Raw genomic sequence first — 20,506 nt, forward strand, 5'->3', positions numbered from 1 at the left:
TTTACATTGGGAGTCCCCCATTACATCATTGTCCCTCCCACATCAAAGTCCCCCCTTACATAAGAGTCTGTGTTACATCAGTGTCCTTCCCACATCAAAGTCTCCACTTACATCAGAGTCCCGGTTACATCAGTGTCCTTCCCACATCAAAGTCCCCACTTACATCAGAGTCCCGGTTACATCAGTGTCTCTCCCTTATCAAAATCCCCCCTTACATCAGAGTGTCCCTTCTAACATCAATGTATAGTGCGTTACTCTCGCGCTATCTATATGTGTATATTAGAGTAAATTGATAATTCGGCTGCTTTTGGCACTCCGTAGCTGATCCACAGCTATTAAACAAGGTATATTAAGAGGTATATAGTGCTGCGCTGCCTATTCAGTCAAACAATATCTTATATATATTATGTGCAGTGATCCAACAAAGCCAATAAATAATCAATTATCTATACAAATTCATAATCCCTGCAACAATAAAAAGAAAAAGTGCACATAAACATGCAAAGTGCACCATGCAATGTGCAAATTCAAAAGGTCTAAAGCAAGAGCTAGTACATTCCAAATAATCACAGCGGAGACTGTTAAAATAACTGAAATATAAATAGTCCTTATTGCGTGCTCATGGCGTATCCCTTTGCCATTTATTAGTGAGTGTCAATATCTTAATATCTTGTGGCAGGACTGGATGGGGGTGAGATGGAGACTGGAGAGAATCCGACATACCTGAACATACAGAAGGTACTAAAAGCCTGGTTTGGCTCACTGGAGAACCCCGGAAGAAACCGACCATCTTTTTCCTCAAGCACAGGTCGTATATTTAGGGGCGACATCTAGTGGATGTACAACAGAATTGCAACCCCATTTTTTATTCATTACTTTCTCTCATTCATTTTGGCACTTTTTCACTTAAGTGGTAATACAAACTCCACGCACAGCACGGATGAATTTATGTTCACTGTTTTATGCATTTTAAATCACTACTTTATTTATGAATTTAACTTATTTTCTGTTATTATCAACTGTCATCACAAAATAAATGCACATTGGGAACCCATTATTTCTTACTCGTTTAGTATATGCAGCACAGCACTTGCACTTTACTGAGTTGCACCTTATGGGCCCAGTTTATTAACCAGCTAACTTGGTCACACCACAAATCACTAGTGCACTTTATTTTAAACTAAATGTTTTTTTATGACACAATTTTTATTGGCACTTTGTTTTAAGTTGGCACATACAATAAGCACTTATTCACTTTAAGGTAGCGCCGTTACAACCTCCTTTCATACATATTTCACACTTTAACCCCTTGTGGGTTTGGTTGTTGGCAGCTTACACCTTCACCATTGTCTAAGGTCTTTACTCCATAGCGCTGGTCACCCCTACCTTTCTATCTTAATAATTCTTTCCTTCTTCCAAGTCACACCACTGTGCTCTCTGGCCTCTCATCTGAACATTGCTTAACCACTTTAAGACCGGAAGATTTGACCCCCTTCCTGACCAGGACATATTTTGCGATTCGGCACTGTGTTATTTTAACGGACAGTTGCGCGGTTGTGCAACGCTGTACCCAAATAAAAATTATGTCCTTTTTTTCCCCACAAATAGAGCTTTCTTTTAGTGATATTTGATCACCTGTGCTTTTTTTAATTTTTGCGCCATAAACCAAAAAGCAGCGACAATTTTGAAAAAAACAATATTTTTCACATTCTGATATATACCATTCCAAAAAATAAAAAATAAAAAATCTAAATTTTTAACATTTTAGGCCAATTTGTTTTCTTCTACATATTTTTGGTAAAAAAATCGCAATAAGTGTATTTTGATTGGTTTGTGCAAAAGTTATCGCGTTTACTAACTACAGGAAAATGTATGTCATTTTTATTGTTTTTTTTTTACTAGTAATAGCGGCGATCTGCGATTTTTTACAGGACTGCAACATTGCGGCGGACAGATCGGACCCCTAACTGACATTTTTGACATTTTTGGGGGACCAGTGACATTACTACAGTAATCAGTACTATAAATATGCAGTTACTGTAATAATGACACTGGCAGGGAAGGGGTTAACCCTATGGGTGATCAAAGGGTTAAATGTATGCCTCATGCTTACTGACGTGTGTGTGTGGGGGGGGGGGGTTCTGTGACACAGATAGAGATCGCAGGTTCAGCTACACTAAATCCTGTGATCTCTCCCTGTCTGTCACTTAGAAGATCCGCCTGCTTTGTTTACTTAACCAGGCGGGTCTTCTCACACTTTCCCCAAAGATTGGGGAAGGGAGGCAGCAATCGCCATCTCTCCTCCTCCGTCCCGACTCCCACTGTGTCTAAACACTAGTCTAAACACAGCGGGAGAGAGCCTCCGGTGGCACGCGTGCGCCACCGAGACCACTAGGAGTCCAGCGATGTAGGTGGACCCAAGGGAGCTGCAGTGCTGCAGTAGGATTACTGTCGGCATTTGGGAAGTGGTTAAAGGGTAACTCCACTTTCGTGGGAAAAAAATGGCAAATAAAGAAAAAATAATATAGCGTATACAATTGCGACACAAATCATATTGTAATTGAATGACAATAAAAATTACCTTTCTTTTTCAATCTGCAGCTGTTGTAATTTTCTGAAAATGCAATGCAATATGGCTACCTGGAGATGTTCTGTACACAGAATGTGTACTGACCACACCCCAGAAACATAATTTCCAGCTTGTGTGATTGGCTCACCAATTTTCCCAGAAGTGTGCCTAAGATACAAATGAGATTTCTGGCATTTCTTGCAACAAAAATGTTTTTGTTGAGATACTCCCAATAGGAACACGTCTAAAGAGATGCAGGCTCAGCGGCTTTCCTCATTATGAAACCACTCCCATTAGACCCACTCAGTACAGAGGCACAGAGGAACAAACAATTATTTCTTTAGAATAAGAAAAGGTAGGAATCTGCAACAACGTTTGTTAAAGTCCTTGTAATGTACACAGGTCACCCAGAGGGGAATGTTTTTTTCTCAACAAAGGTGGAGTTACGCTTTAAAATAAGCATGAAGTAATATCTCCCAGTTGGTGGTGCTGTGTATTCAGCTTGCCTCTAGGTGTCCTATGAACTCTTCCCTGTACTCTATTCTCTTTGGCGGTAGTGAGTACTCCAGTATGCTTCCTGGGGTCCTCTCTCCTTATAATCTGGGATGGGGTGTATGTAAAAGATACTCCACAAGTGTCGTACTTGTTTCCTTATCTATGTCACTTCCGGTATATACATTCACCCAGGAGTCTATTAAAAGAGCAAGTTTAAAGATTTAAGGGTCACATTGTTTCAATTGAAATAAGTACAGATCCCTTTTTTTTCTAATACTAAATACCTTCTCTCACAGCACCGATGTGAGGTCACGTGACATTCTGTTCCCCCCTGCCCGATCAAAGGAAAGCGGAGGATGTGGCTGAGATAACCCTCTAACATCAGCCAGCCAGCAGAAGAAAGTCACCTGACGTGACCTCGCATCGGTGTTGTGAGAAAAGGTGTTAGGATTAGAATTGTACAAAAACATACACACAGTACTTTAGATCTTGATAAGTAAAGAGGGGATGCAAGTTATTTATAAATGGTATTTTAAAGCCACAGGGAGGAGCAGCAGGGGGGGGAGGGGCGGTGAGGAGATCACTCTCACACATAGGCTTCAGAACTGACAGGCAGGGAGGGATGCAGAAAGAGGGAGAGGGAGAAACTCATAGCAGAGAGCAGACAGCGGGATGACGGAGGCATGATTACCATGGTCAGGGTTACAAAAGCTTTAACTAGTTTGCCATCCAGTGTTTTCAGCACACCTGCATTAGGCACTGCAGATTCAAGCATTAACTAAACTAAAATATAAGCTTGGAGAAAAAATGTTTCTTCTGCATTTTTAAGTTGGCTGTCCATAATAGAATATCCTGTTTAGAGAGCCAAGCAGCCCTGGCAGAGTCTGAGGAGTCAGATACATACTCCCGCTCGAGTCACTGAACATACTGAGAAACCTGTTCCTTGGTTTTAACTGCAGTGATCTCAGATTTAAAGACCCCCCTAAAGAGGCACTTAAAGGCTTCCCATTGTACCAGGCAGTTTGCAATGTGTGCATGATCTGTACATCAAGATACTCTGTCGTGGCCCCAGTCTATGGTTGTTGTGCACAGGAGCAGTCACTACAACACTACGACAGGGCTTTGTGCTCTGTCCCATGCAGATCTCCTGTCCCTGAAAGTCTTGGGAGGGGGTGGATATGGCCTTCTGGCTTGGTTTGCCCTCTCTCATGGGGTCTCTCTTCGGGAGAGCCCCACCTAGTACTTGGGGTGGTCTGTTTCAGCAGACCTCCTAAAGAACGGGGCTGCCTGGTTTTGGCCAGGTTAGCCAGTGTAAGTACCCCAGTCCCTGTCAGAAGCCTAAATTTGAATAGCAGATTAGAACAGCAGTGTCTAAACACTGTATGTCACAGTAAAATATGATGGGAAAAAGTTTTTTTTTTTTTAAATCCAGATTAAGCAGACACATATGCACTGAGCTTGCATTACATGGCTGTTACACGCCACACGCCGCCCACCCAATAGGTTGGATACTGTTGTTGTTCTATTCCGCCATTGAATAAAAACCCATTTGAATGAAAAACTCAAAAATAATGATTTTTCCCTAAAAACTGAAAAATAATTATTTTCCCCTTAAATTGGTGCTTTTTGAATAGCAGATTAGAACAGCAGTGTCTAAACACTGTATGTCACAGTAAAAGGAAAAAATGTTGTTGTTTTTTAAAATCCAGATTAAGCAGACACATGTGCACTGATTCTGCCCCCCCCCTTACTACCTTGGAGATGGTGGACCAGGTTTATCAAGGGGTCATGTATCTGTGCGATGCCGCCTTAGATGAGGCCCCATTAGCTGCGTTCCTGTCCAGTGTCGCGGTGCTTTCCCTTTACCTGGTAGGGACGGGGCTGCACTGGTCTTGCCAGGGACTGGGATTCTGAAAAGCCTGTGGTGTATGTGCCCCTGGAGTGGCAGTCCAGGGGTGCCATAATTCACGGTGGATGGCAACACTATGAGTATGGCACCAAGGACACTGCACTTCCTACACACGTTTTTCACACCTGCCTCTAGGGTCGGGCCTTTAGGTCAGGAGTCAGGACCAGAGGAATTTTTTATTCCTCGCTGAAGGGCTTGCCATAGTATTGCAACTTGGCACTAACCTTGCACTTCTCCACTATCCCTTTCCCCACCTTTATGTGTTGTGTGTCTCACGTTTTGTGTTTTTTATTGTGGCGGTACACTTTATTTTGCACAGCGTGATTAATAGGGTGTAGGTCCTTGGGCCTTTTTACCACATTCCAGTACAGCAGTCCTTATGCTTTTTACCACATTCCAGTACAGTTCTGTGCAGGAAAAAAGCAGCATATTATACTTTTTTTCTGGAAATGAAACGCACTGGAATGCACTGCACTGGTGTGAAATATAATATGGAACCCATATAACCTACTTTCTATGCATTGATCTTTTGCTAATAGGCAGGCATCAGTCCCCACCACAACCAGGACAGAACTTTGTTGTGCTCAGTCACCAAATTTTATTTTTTTTTTTTTAATGTGGCAGATTGTCATAAAAAAAATCATATTGTCTTAATTGCATGCACAGCTTCTCAGTGTGAAAACTGTTCCTGAAAAAAGGTCTAATATAAAATCTTAACATCTTAATTTCTGCAAATAGCAGAAACTGATTACATGTATGATATAAGAAGAGCAGAAGAGCAGCAAATCATTTTTCTGGAAAAGTCATGTATTGGCATATCACTTTTCAGCAATCCAGCTGACAGTCTAGAGATCTGTCAACAAACATTTTAACATTGATTTCAAGGCATAATGAATAATGCTAATTCTCATGAGTGTAAAATGAGCATTTTTTCATTTTCTGCTCAGCTGAAAATGTACCTGCTCTGTTTTCCCTGCAACATAATGTACCAAAAGATGAAAGATGTTAATATTTCACAGGCCATTAAATAATATCATTTCTCTTTTTGTACATTAGTTACAATGGTGTGTTTCAAATGGTAAGCTACAATTTGTATATCTGAATATGTTATGTTTATTTTTCTATGTACAGCACCAAATAATAGGTAAATTATAATGGTTTTATTCTGACTTTTTATATCACTTTTAATGCTTTTAGAAAAATATAATTTACAAACCAACCTTTAATACATAGTGTGGCCATGACACTGGTTTCGCAGAGAGCACAGCTTGTAGCTTTTCCCTTTGACACAATTTTTCTCCAAAAGAAACTCCATAGGTTGCTGTGCAGAGCATGGGGGAGAGAGGACAAGTAGCATTGTGTCGGGAATATCGAGTGCATGGCTGTGCCAAAGATCTGCGAATGCGCATCGTGGTCCAGTGCATACAATCAAAGCATGCATCTACATGGCACACTAGTTTGCCTATTTAAAGCACAGCAGACCTAAGGAGAATTTGAGAAAGAGAGTTGTCATCGGCTGTTGTAACTCATGACCAGGCCTGTGTCCTGTTATTCATAGAAACATAGAAACATAGAATGTGTCGGCAGATAAGAACCATTTGGCCCATCTAGTCTGCCCAATATATCTGAATCGTATGAATAGTCCCTGGCCCTATCTTATATGAAGGATAGCCTTATGCCTATCCCATGCATGCTTAAACTCCTTCACTGGATTTGCAGCTACCACTTCTGCAGGAAGGTTATTCCATGCATCCACTACTCTCTCAGTAAAGTAATACTTCCTCATATTACTTTTAAACCGTTGCCCCTCGAATTTAAAACTGTGTCCTCTTGTGGTAGTTTTTCTTCTTTTAAATATGCTCTCCTCCTTTATCGAGTTGATTCCCTTTATGTATTTAAAAGTTTCTATCATATCCCCTCTGTCTCTTCTTTCTTCCAAGCTATACATGTTAAGGTCCTTTAACCTTTCCTGGTAATTTTTTTCCTGCAATCCATGTACTAGTTTAGTAGCTCTTCTCTGAACTCTCTCTAGAGTATCTATATCCTTCTGGAGATATGGCCTCCAGTACTGCGCACAATACTCCAAGTGAGGTCTCACCAGTGTTCTGTACAGCGGCATAAGCACTTCTCTCTTTCTACTGCTTATACCTCTCCCTATACATCCAAGCATTCTGCTGGCATTTCGTGCTGCTCTATTATTATTATTCTATGTTCGTCAGGGCTTGCCTCCTGATTGTGCTTTAACCCTGACCTCCTTTTGCAGACCTCGGCTTGTGTCCTGACATTGTTCTCTGCCTGTTGTTTTTATACTTCTGTTGCCCATCTGATATCAACCCCAAAAGGGGGAATTAGAATTGCGCCCAGACCCTGTATTAAAGCGGAGTTCCAGCCAGGGAAAAAAAAAAAATTAAAGTCAGCAGCTACAAATACTGTAGCTGCTGACTTTTAATATAAGGACACTTACCAGTCCAGGGAGCCCGCAATGTCGGCACCCCAAGCTGATCTGTCCATCGGCTTCGGATGCAGGTGCTGACATTGCAAGTAAGGGAAACCAGCAGTAAAGCCTTCAGGTTTCACAGTTGGTTTCTTACTGTGCATGTGCAAGTCACGCGGTGCTTTCTAAATTGTACTGTCATCTTCTGGGACACACACAGGTCCCAGAAGACAGCAGGGAGTAGGAGGAGGGCCAGATGCAACCGCGGAAGAGCTCTGTGCCTACAACACAACCAGCATTACACCATACACACATGCACACACATGGACATTACACATTACACATGTGTATGGTGTAATGCTGGTTGTGTTGCAGATACAGAGCTCAACTTGAAGACAGAAATTGCAATGCAGGATCAATTTTATGGGAAGAATCTAGCACTTTTCCTTAAAGTGACACCCTAAGGCCGATTAGAGTGAACAGGAAACAGAGGAGATTTAGTTTGATCGGGTGGCAACTGTGGATGCTAAAATTTAAAGGCGCAGTGTATTCATCTTCTGGTGAGTGTGAATTGCTTAGGGGGGAGTCACGAGCGGTGTGGTGAAGGCGCATGTTGTAAGCATCTATTACACTGGTGGAAGAAAATAATTGGGCTATATACTTTTATTTTTACCTTATCTTCCATTGTGATATTAACCGCTTGCCGCCCGCCCGCCGTCATATGACGGCGGAGCGGAGCGACCATTATCCTGGGCCGCCGTCATATGACGGCGGCACTTTAAGCAGGGCAGGCGCGCGATCGGGGGCGCGCCGCCCTGCACTGCCGGTGTCGGCGTGTCCCAGGGACACCCCCCGTCACCGGCAGGGGGGAAACAGCCAATAGGCACGGCTGTTTCCCACGTGATCGGCTGTGTTCCATTGACACAGCCGATCACAATAGAGGGCGGCAGAAAATGACTGCGCATGCGCGATCGGGAGCGCGCAGCGCGGTCATGTCGGTGGCTATGTGTTCCCTAGGAACACAGCTAGTCACCGACAGTGTAAAACAGCCAATGACAGTGGCTGATTACGATGTGATGGGCTGTGAAGCCATTCACAGCCCATCACAAATGTAAACAAAGAGCAGTAACTCACTGTTACTAGCTCATCTTCCCTCACACACCGTTTCCAGTGTGAGGAGAGGAGAGCCAGAAACAGTGAGTTACTGATCTGTGTACCTGTCCTGTGAAAATCAGAAAAAAAAGTGTCATCAGCCCCCCCCAATTGCACCTGTCACCCAACAGTCACCTGTCACTATCACTGCACCAAAAATCACTACCTATAAAGTGCACCTGTCACCAGAGACTGCCATAAGTATCGCCAGCGGTGCACCTGTCACCCATCGGTGACCAGCGCCCGTCACCTGTCACCCTATCAATCACCGTCACCTGTCACCCCATCAGTGATCGTCACCTGTCACCCCATCAGTGATTGCCATCTGTCACCCCATCAATCAGCGTCACCTGTCACCCCATCAGTGATCGTCACCTCATCAGTGATCGTCACCTGTCACCCCATCAATCAGCGTCACCTGTCACCCCATCAGTGATCGTCACCTGTCACCCCATCAGTGATCGTCATCTGTCACCCCATCAGTGACCGTCACCTGCCACCTATCCGTCACCTGCCACCCATCAGCCAGAATGTCAAAAAGGATGTTCAGCAGCGAGGAGGCGTTTGAGATCATCTCTATGGATGATGAGGGCACCGGGGAGCTCTCATCAGTATCTGGGTCCAATTCCGAATCCGATTCGGAATTTGAAGTCGCCAATAGTAGCGGATCGGAGATGGACTCGGAGGAAGAATGGGTCCCTCCCAAAAGGGCACGGCGCTCTGGAAACCGGGCAGCCACAAGGGATACACCCCAGGATCCTATGCCCAGCACCAGCACTGCCACCACCAGTACACCCCAGGATCCTATGCCCAGGCCCAGTACCCGCTCTGCCCCCAGCGAAACACCCCAGGAGCGAATGCCCAGGCCCAGCACCAGCGCTGCGGCATCACTCCCAATTCCGAATCCCCCTTCTACCAGCACTGGAGTGTCACATCCCCCAAGAGCCAGGGCCACTATCCACCTCCCAGATGCTCTTGCCAATCCAAGATGGCTGCCCTCCAACTCAGGATCAGCAAATATTCCCCCTTTTACCGCACAGCCAGGTGTGCAGGCCAATACAGAAAATTTTTCTTTTATTGATTTTCTCCATTTATTTCTGCCCAACGATTTTCTGCAATACATCGTGGACCAAACGAATCTGTATGCCCAGCAGTTTATTGCTAACAACCCCCAATCTTCCTATTCCCGTCCGTTTGAGTGGAGAGAGTTAACCTTGGAGGAGTTCAAAATGTTTTTGGGCCTCACCATAAACATGGGGGTTACAAAGAAAAATGAAGGACATGCCTATTGGTCCACCCAACCCATACACAGTATGCCCATATATTCTGCCCAAATGCCCAGGTCCCGGTATGAAATTATCATGCGCTTCCTTCATTTTAGTGACAACAGCCAGTGCCCCCCCCAAAATCATCCACATTTTGACAAGCTGTATAAAATTCGCCCCCTCATAAATTTTCTTTCCCAAAGTTTTGCAGAACTTTACGTCCCTAATCAAAACATTTGTGTAGATGAGTCCCTGCTACACTTCACAGGCCGGCTTGGAATAAAGCAGTATATTCCAAGCAAAAGGTCCAAATATGGGGTCAAATTCTATAAACTGTGCGACAGAGCTACGGGATATCTGTATGCGTTCCGCATATACGAAGGAAGAGATTCCCAGCTCAATCCCCCTGACTGCCCGGCCTACATGGGCACAAATGGAAAGATTGTATGGGACTTGGCGTACCCACTGCTGAGGAAAGGCTACCACCTTTACCTGGATAATTTTTATACCAGCGTGCCCCTCTTAAAACATCTGTACCTTGAAGGAACCTTGGCCTGCGGAACCACCAGGAAGAACAGGAAGGGCTTCCCACAGTCCTTAGTAAATAAAAGAATGAGGAAGGGGGAAATAGCAGCCCTGAGAAACAACGAGCTGCTGGCCTTGCGATGGAAGGATAACCGAAATGTGTACATGATGTCCACCATTCATGACGACACCACAGTGGAGGTTCGGAGAAGAAGAGGTCCCATCCAAAAACCATCATGTGTGCAGGATTACAATCTTTACATGGGGGGGGTGGATTTTAACGACCAGATGATTCAACCCTACTTGGCCACAAGGAAGTCCCGATTCTGGTATAAGAAGGTTGCAATTTATTTATTTCAATTGGCCTTTTATAACTCTTATGTCATTTACACCAAATCCACTGAAAGCCCCATCTCCTTCCTAAAATTTATTGAAGAAATTATCACGACCCTCATCTACCCACAAGGACTCCCCCAAGAAAACCTTCGCTCTGAGGCTGTTAGCCGACTTAGTGAGCGCCACTTTCCAGACTACGTTCCACCGTCTGAATCAGGCCGAAGACGGCAAAAAAGATGCCGTGTATGCAGCAGAAGGGGGTTTCGTAAGGATACCAGCTTCTATTGTCGGTACTGTCCCTCCCAACCTGGCCTGTGCGTTGGAGAATGCTTCACGCGTTACCATACATTGGTAAATTACTAGCCCATTTCCCCGTTTTCATCTGTGCTGACCAATTTTCCTCATATCACCATGCCACTGCTTTCCACATAAACTAACCCTGGCCTGTTTTTCCACTATGTCTCTGCCTACTGTTTGGACTGCTTTCACGTGAACTGACCCTGGCTTGTTTTACCGATTACGCTACTTCCTACTGTTTGGATTGCTTCCCTGTGAACTGACCCTGGCCTGTTTTTCAACTACTCTTCTGCCTGCCGATTGGATTGCTTGCACGTGAACTGACCCTGGCTTGTTTTACCGATTACGCTACTTCCTACGGTTTGGATTGCTTCCCTGTGAACTGACCCTTGGCCTGTTTTTCAACTACTCTTCTGCCTGCCGATTGGATTGCTTGCACGTGAACTGACCCTGGCTTGTTTTACCGACTATTCTTCTGCCTACCGCTTGAACTGATCTGTCGCCCCCTGCTACTGTAGTACACAGGGGTCTCACATATGTGAGGGGCTCCAGAGTTGTTTTTCCGGATGGAGAAAACCAATTTTTTGGTTGTCTCTGGGTTTTGTAAATTCCGGATTAGGGTCTGGAGTCCGGAGGCTTCAAAGAGATTTGGGTGGGAGAAGCCTCTACCCCTGTCCCCAGGTCTCACCTGACCAAGGCCCTCAGCTTACTACCATCATGCCTCTGCATGATATTAGCTGGAGAGTGGTACAATCATTGTCTGCAGTGTACCGGGACCAATATTATGGCTGTGCTGACCATGTCTCTGCCTGGAAAATTCATTTGGACAAATGCTGCGGCTGTGCTGACAATATCCCAGACTATAGACTATATTCCTGCCTGCTGCCTGGAAAATTGCTATTGTAGTCGCTAAGCATATCCCTGCCTGCTGCCTGGACTAATGCTCTCCTCTGTGGACAACTGCACTACTACAACCACAGGTAATAATTTTTTTTACACTTTCCTTTATAGAATATATTTTGTAATGTATTTCTTGGTATGTACATGCTATGTGTAAAAAATATGAGGGGCCTTCAAAAATGATAGGTTGTCATTTATACATTGGCAATTAAAGCTAAATACTGGGGTTATGGCAGCAGATAATTGCCATAACCCTGGTATTTTTTTAAACGGGGGGCGGTCGGCTTTCAGATAAGGGTGGTCTCAGTGGCGGAGTCACCGCGGAATCCGCCGCAACGGTGCAGGGGAAGAGGTGCCCCCCCCCCTCCCGCCGCGTCCTAGACGTTTTCCTAGCTTACCGGACCCGCCGGAAGCGGGGAAAATTATCCGGTCCCAGATCCTCAGAGACAGGAAGTCAAGTGAGGGCAAGATGCCCCTCACTCGACTCTATGGTCTTGGAGGACCGGAGCTACGTCAAAAGTCGTTGCCTAGCAACCGGTTTAAAGGGCCATTTTTTTTTTCCTTTTTGTTTTTTTTTTTTTTTCAAAATTTTTTTTTTTTTTTTCTTTTTTAGTGTAGTTGTGAGGTGTGAGGTATTTTTGACCCCAGATCTCACAATAAAGAGGACCTGTCATGCCTATTTCTATTACAAGGGATGTTTACATTTCTTGTAATAGGAATAAAAACGATCAAAACATTTTTTTTCAAAAAACCATGTAAAAATAAAAAATTATTAAATAAAATAAATAGGAAAAAAAAAAAAAAAAAAATTAAAGCGCCCTGTCCCCATTAGCTCGCGCGCAGAAGCTAACGCATACGCAAGTCCCGCCCACATATGTAAACGGTGTTCAAACCACACATGTGAGGTATCGCCGCGATCGTTAGAGTGAGAGCAATAATTTGAGCCCTAGACCTCCTCTGTAACTCTAAGCTGGTACCCTGTAGACATTTTTAAAATGTTGCCTATAGGGGTTTTTAAGTACCAATGTTTGGCGCCATTCCGCGAACGTGCCCAATTTTGAAGCATGACATGTTGGGTATCTAATTACTCGGCGTAACATTATCTTTCACATTATGGAAAAAAATTGGGCTAAATGTACTGTTTTCTTTTTTTTTAATTAAAAAAAGTGAATTTTTGTTAAAAAAATTGCATTTGGAAGACTGCTGCTCAAATATGGTGTGATAGAAAATATTGTAACAATCTCCATTTTATTCTCTAGGGTCTCTGCTAAAAAAAAATATATAATGTTTGGGGGTTCTAAGTAGTTTTCTAGCATAAAAATGATTTTAGCTTGTAAACACCAAGTGTCAAAAATAGGCCCAGTCTTAAAGTGGATAAATGGACAACTTTGTGTAAAGCGCTACTTGGATGTTAGGCCTATGTATGTGGCCAGGCTGTGTAAAAGTATTACACATGTGGTATCGCCATACTCAGGAGGAATAGCAGAATGTATTTTGGGGTGAATTTTTTGCTATGTACATGCTATGTGTTAGAAATATTGCATAAATGGACAACTTTGTGTAAAAAAAATGCATTTTCATTTTCTTTCCACATTTTCCAAAAACTTGTGGAAAAAAATTACATGTTCAAAAGATTCATTATGCCTCACAAATTATACGTTGGGGTGTTTGCTTTCCAAAATGGGGTCATTTTATGGGGGTTTCCATTGTCCTGGTGCTCCAGGGCCTTCAAAAGTGCGATAGGTTGTCAGGAAATTATATGTGCAATTTCTGCTTCTAGAATGCCGGACAGGGCTACTTGAATGTTGGGCCTCTGTATGTGGCCAGGCTGTGAAAAAGTCTCACACATGTGGTATCAGCATACTCAGGAGGAGTAGCAGAATGTATTTTGGGGTGCAATTTTTGCTATCTACATGCTATGTGTTAGAAATATCTGATAAATTGACAACTTTGTGTAAAAAAAAATGCATTTTCATTTTCTTTCCACAGTTTCCAAAAGCTTGTGGAAAAAAATGACAGGTTCAAAAGACTCATTATGCCTCACAAATTATACGTTGGGGTGTTTGCTTTCCAAAATGGGGTCATTTTATGGGGGTTTCCATTGTCCTGGTGCTCCAGGGCCTTCAAAAGTGCGATAGGTTGTCAGGAAATTATATGTGTAATTTCTGCTTCTAGAATGCCGGACGGGGCTACTTGAATGTTGGGCCTATGTATGTGGCCAGGCTGTGAAAAAGTCTCACACATGTGGTATCAGCATACTCAGAAGGAGTAGCAGAATGTATTTTGGGGTGCAATTTTTGCTATGTACATGCTATGTGTTAGAAATATTGCATAAATTGACAACTTTGTGTAAAAAAAAATGCATTTTCATTTTCTTTCCACAGTTTCCAAAAGCTTGTGGAAAAAAATGACAGGTTCAAAAGACTCATTATGCCTCACAAATTATACGTTGGGGTGTTTGCTTTCCAAAATGGGGTCATTTTATGGGAGTTTCCATTGTCCTGGTGCTCCAGGGCCTTCAAAAGTGCGATAGGTTGTCAGGAAATTATATGTGCAATTTCTGCTTCTAGAATGCCGGACAGGGTTACTTGAATGTTGGGCCTCTGTATGTGGCCAGGCTGTGAAAAAGTCTCACACATGTGGTATCAGCATACTCAGGAGGAGTAGCAGAATGTATTTTGGGGTGCAATTTTTGCAATCTACATGCTATGTGTTAGAAATATCTGATAAATTGACAACTTTGTGTAAAAAAAAATGCATTTTCATTTTCTTTCCACAGTTTCCAAAAGCTTGTGGAAAAAAATGACAGGTTCAAAAGACTCATTATGCCTCACAAATTATACGTTGGGGTGTTTGCTTTCCAAAATGGGGTCATTTTATGGGGGTTTCCATTGTCCTGGTGCTCCAGGGCCTTCAAAAGTGCGATAGGTTGTCAGGAAATTATATGTGTAATTTCTGCTTCTAGAATGCCGGACGGGGCTACTTGAATGTTGGGCCTATGTATGTGGCCAGGCTGTGAAAAAGTCTCACACATGTGGTATCAGCATACTCAGGAGAAGTAGCAGAATGTATTTTGGGGTGCAATTTTTGCTATGTACATGCTATGTGTTAGAAATATTGCATAAATTGACAACTTTGTGTAAAAAAAAAAGCATTTTCATTTTCTTTCCACATTTTCCAAAAACTTGTGGAAAAAAATGACATGTTCAAAAGACTCATTATGCCTCAAAGATTATACGTTGGGGTGTTTGCTTTCCAAAATGGGGTCATTTTATGGGGTTTTCCATTGTCCTGGTGCTCCAGGGCCTTCAAAAGTGCAATAGGTTGTCAGGAAATGATATGTGTAATTTATGCTCCTAGAATGCCGGACGCTGCTACTTGGATGTTAGGCCTGTGTATGTGGCCAGGCTGTGAAAAAGTCTCACACATGTGGTATCGCCATACTCAGGAGGAGTAGTAGAATTTGTTTTGGGGTGTAGTTGCAAGTATACATGTGCTGTGTGAGAGAAATAACCTGATGATACGGCAATTTGTAAAAAAAAAAAAAAAAATCTTCATTTTGCAAAGCATTGTGGGAAAAAATTACAACTTCAAAAAACTCACCATGCCCCTTATTAAATACCTTGGAATGTCTACTTTCAAAAAAGGGGTCATTTGGGGGGTATTTGTACTTTCCTGACTTTTTAGTGTCTCAAGAAATGAGATAGGCCTTCAGTACATCAGGTGTGATCAAGTGTGATCAATTTTCAATGATTCGCACCATAGCTTGTGGACTCTATAACTTTCACAAAGACCAAATAATATACACTTATTTGGGTTATTTTTACCAAAGATAAGTAGCAGTATAAATTTTGGCCAAAATTTGTGAAGAAAAATGACTAATTTGCAAAATTTTATGACAGAAACAAAGAAAAATGCGTTTTTTCACGATATTTTCAGTCTTTTTTTATTTATAGCACAAAAAATAAAAAACCCAGTATTGATCAAATACCATCAAAAGAAAGCTCTATTTGTGTGAAAAAAGGACACAATTTTTGTATGGGTACAGTGTTGCATGACTGAGTAATTCTCAGTCAAAGTGTGAGAGCGCTGAAAGCTGAAAATCAGTCTGGGCAGGAAGGGGGTGAAAGTGCACTGTAGGCAAGTGGTTAAGGACGTTACATAGCGTTACTAATGTATGTTTTTCCATTTGCTAGCAAGACTGGAACCGAGTAAGGATAACACATGTGGGATTTTGGATTATTTTATGTTTATAGTAACAGCTTTATATTTCATATATATGATATTTTCTTCCCAGAAAAGACAATTATCATTATAATAACATAGAATTGTACATTGAGCGCTGGGTGAGGGATTGGGTGTGTTATCACACTTTTATCGCTCTTTTTTTTCTGATTTTGTTTTAAAAACATCTTGTACTATGCAAGTTCTTTTCTGTCACCACCACATGTTGGAGTTGCTGAGGATCTTGGATATATCTATAACATCGGAGAGTGATCACCCATCTATGGTCCCTGTGGAGTTGTTTTGGAAAGAGAATGCGCTGCTAACACTGTCATCTGGGGAGTTTATTTAGGCATATATATTTGTGACAATATTAGAAGATTCACTCTATTGGAGAAGTTCATGCTGGTCCCATTTACTTTTTATGATGACTTTGATAAGAGGATATCATTAATTGGGGGAATTATTTTTGCTATTTGTTTACATATTTTGTTCACATCTTGGACAAAGGGACCTTTTTTATTGATATCAACCCTGGCTTGGTTTCTGGCCCTTTCCCTGTCTTCAGATTTTGCACATCTGCTATTCGTTTGTTGCTGACTTTGGCTTGTCTTGACTACAGCTTTTTTCCTGTACCTACAAGTTTCTATTATCCACATGTGTGCCACCATTCTGCACAAGCTCAAGTCTCAGCATTGGCAGCATCCAGACAGCTGTCTGACCAACTGTGCCAGTATTTACTGCAGGCATCCAAGCAACTTCTTGCCCTTCTACACCTTGTCACCAACTCAAGGGGGTATTGGATAGGAGGTGGATGGAAGAGGAATGGATAAGTGCTAAGCCTCTACCAGGCATGTGACGTATTGACTCATATGTCTCAACTGTGTGTGTGTGTGTGTGTGTGTGTGTGTAAAGCAAACATCGGAAATGCGGCAGAGTCAATAAAGTGGTTAAAGCATACATAAAATTAAATTTGACAAAATAAAATCTCCTTACACGATGTCACATCCGGTGGTTGGAACGCAGGAAGCGGAAGTAGCGCCCACCACCAGGAAGGAGTATTGGCGTTCTCATTACTTCGGTTTTGTAAGTGTTTATTTGTCATTTATGAGAATAAAAATTGTTTGACGGTACTTCACTATGGAGATACCTTCTTTTATGCTTGTGGGGTGAATCGATTGGGAGACCAGCTTGATAATCCTCAGCCACATAGATATTTCAACTGCAATTGAAGTGTGCAATAACCTCCACCATCTCTGAAGGTTTTTGAAAGGCAATTCCCCCTCCTATATCTGGTGAGTGGGGAACTGAGAGGGGAGCACTGAGTGGAAGGATCTGAGCACAGAGCACTTTTTAAGGAGTCACTGAAGAATATAAGAAGCACTTTTCTTGCACTGAGCACTTTTTTCTATATAAAAAGACTGCTGATTAGAGACTATAATTAATTATGTTGGAGATTTATTTGAATTCTATTTGCGTAATGTTATATGGATTATGAGCATCACTGTTTAATTATTATTTATGCACTTTATTATTACCACATTTTACACTAAAAATATTTTTAAGAGCAGCGCAGACACATGTTTTACATGATTTGGGGTGCCATTCAGAGCAGTGCATCTTTACTGCAGGTGGTTGTATCACTGTGATTCCCGCAGCCACACGCAGTGAACCTAGCCGAATGAATTTTTCTTAACAGATATACAGTATGTCCCTGAAACATGGGTATGAAGCTCTTTTAAGATTATGGGTCTTCTTTAGTCTTAGCTTGGTAAACATGTGTTAGGGAATCTAGTGCTCTATTAAAGCTATTAAAAGCACTCAAAGTACACAATTCAAATACTGAATAATTCACAAAACATTAGTACACAACCTCTAAACACACATCAACAAGTCCTTCTCAATGGCTCAATCCTTTTTACCAAAACTCTTAATTTAAACATAATCATTATATTACAGTATAGGCAATGAAATATAAATACCACAGGTTTCTTTAAGCCTAAAAACACATCTTTAAAGTGGAGTTTCACCCGGTTTTGTGTTTATTAATAGTCAGCAGCTACAAAAAGTGTAACTGATGAATTTTAATAAACACACACTCACCTGTTACACAGTCCAGCAATGCGGCCGGCGGGAGCCTCGGTCCTCTCCCCCTTCTCCCCGCGGCATCGGCATCTCTAGTGTGGGCACCCAGCTGTGACAGCTTGCAACTTCACAGCCGCCTGCTCACTGCGCATGCGCGAGTCACGCTGCACGTCTTGCATGGGTGGCAATCTTCTGGGACCTGTGACGTGTCCCAGAAAATTGCAGGGAGGCAGGGGGAGAGGAGAACTTCTGCTTGAGCCACCTAGGCAGCCCGAGCGGAAGTGGGAGCGGGTACCTGTCAAATCTAGGTACCCGCTCCCCCCCCCCCAAAAAAAAATTAAATGCCAAATGTGGCAGGTCAGGGGGTCAGGAGGCCTTAAAGCGGAAGTACCATTTTTGGGTGGAACTCCACTTTAATTACAGATATAAAAAACAAATAAAACACAACATATAACAAAACCCTAATCACCCCCGCTGTATTATTTATGTTTAAAGTTGTATAAAACCAAAAATCTATAGTATTGCAGCTTTCCAATCATTAGAAGTGGTGGCGGCATCAGTTTTCTTCTCTTTGGCTTTGTTCCCTCTTTTTTCACCTGTTAATCTGGCCAGTAACACACCTCCACTCTGGATGAATGGATACGGGAGGCACAGCAGACAGCAGCATTGTCAGTCTGGGGAAGAGAGGAGTGTTAAATGTATTAGCAGGTTAAAATACTCTAACAACTTTAAGGCAAACTCCAGCTCACATGTTATAATCAGTTACAGCAAACATTTTTTTATCTAATTTTAAACACCCCATGCCAGTGTTAAGTTTGTCTTATCTATACAAACTGATACATTCTACTGGATAGTTTGTGCTTTTGAGAAACAGCAGACTGGCTGGCTGAATTACTAGCTGAAAATAGAATAGCCTTAAAAAGGAAACCAATGCAGCCATCACATCTAAGAATTAGTAAGCTGCAATATAATAAATGTTTTTTTTTTTGGTTTAATACTGCTCTAAGTAATGCCAATTTATCTCTCTAACTATGGCATTCTACTAAAGAATATTCTGCTTATGTAAACAAGCACCAAAATCCATAGTCACAATTTTAGTATATTTACTAAAACTGTAAAGTGCAAAATCTGGTGCAGCTGTGCACGTTAACCAATCATCTTTTAACTTCAGCTTGCTCAGTTAAGCTTTGACAAAACACCTGAAAGCTGATTGGTTTCAATGCAGAGCTGAACAAGTTTTTGCTTGTTCCAGATTTAGTAAATCAACCCCTCAATGGCTAGAAGGGCTTTTTCACGCTTATGTTAAGGTGGTTCTAAAGGTAGAAGGTTTTTTATCCTAATATATTCTATGCATTAAGTTAAAAAAAAAACTTCTATGTGCAGCAGGACATACATTTTTTTTGGGTACAACGTCGCATAACCGTGTAATTGTCACTTAACCACTTGCCTACAGGGCACTTTCACCCCCTTCCTGCCCAGGCCAATCTTCAGCTATCAGCGCTCTCACATTGTGAATGACAATTGCGCGGTCATGCTACACTGTACCCAATATGAAATTTTTAGCATTTTTTTCACACAAATAGAGCTTTCTTTTGGTATTTAATCACCTCTGGGTTTTTTATTTCTTACAAAAAAAAAGAAAAAAGTCAGAAAATTTTGAAAAAAAGAAAGTTTTTCTTATTTTCTGTGAGTAAATTTTGAAAATAAATAAATTTTTCTCCTTCACTGATGTGCGCTGATGAGGCGGCACTGATGGGCACTGATAGGCTGCACTGATGGGCACTGATGAGGTGGCACTTATGGGCACTGATGAGGAGGTACTAATATGCGCACTGATAGGTGGCACTGATAGGCGGCACTGATGAGCATTGATAGGCGGCACTGATGAGCACTGATAGGTGGCACTGCTGGGCACTGAGAGGTGGCAACGCTGGGCACTGAGAGGTGGCACTGCTGGGCACTGACAGAGGCACTGATGGGCACTGAGAGGCGGCACTGATGGACACTGATGGGTGGCACTGATGGACCCTAACGGGTGGCACTGATGAGCACTGTTGGGCGGCACTGATGAGCACTGATGGGCAGCACCACCAGTGCCCACACTCAGTGCCCATAGTGCTGCTAGTCAGTGCCACTCAGTGCCCTGATGAGCAGGCACTGATGGGCACTGACTGGCAGCACTATGGGCACTGATTGGGGACACTGATGGCGGGCACTGTGGGCACTGATGGCATTTTATTTACCTCTTGTGTAATCAGGGCACTGGTGATCAGTGCCCTGATTACATTTCTCTGTGTCTGATCATCTCTCCTCTT

The sequence above is a fragment of the Pelophylax lessonae genome (assembly GCF_965119305.1).
Source record: "Pelophylax lessonae genome assembly, chromosome: 3".
NCBI lineage: Eukaryota > Metazoa > Chordata > Amphibia > Anura > Ranidae > Pelophylax > Pelophylax lessonae.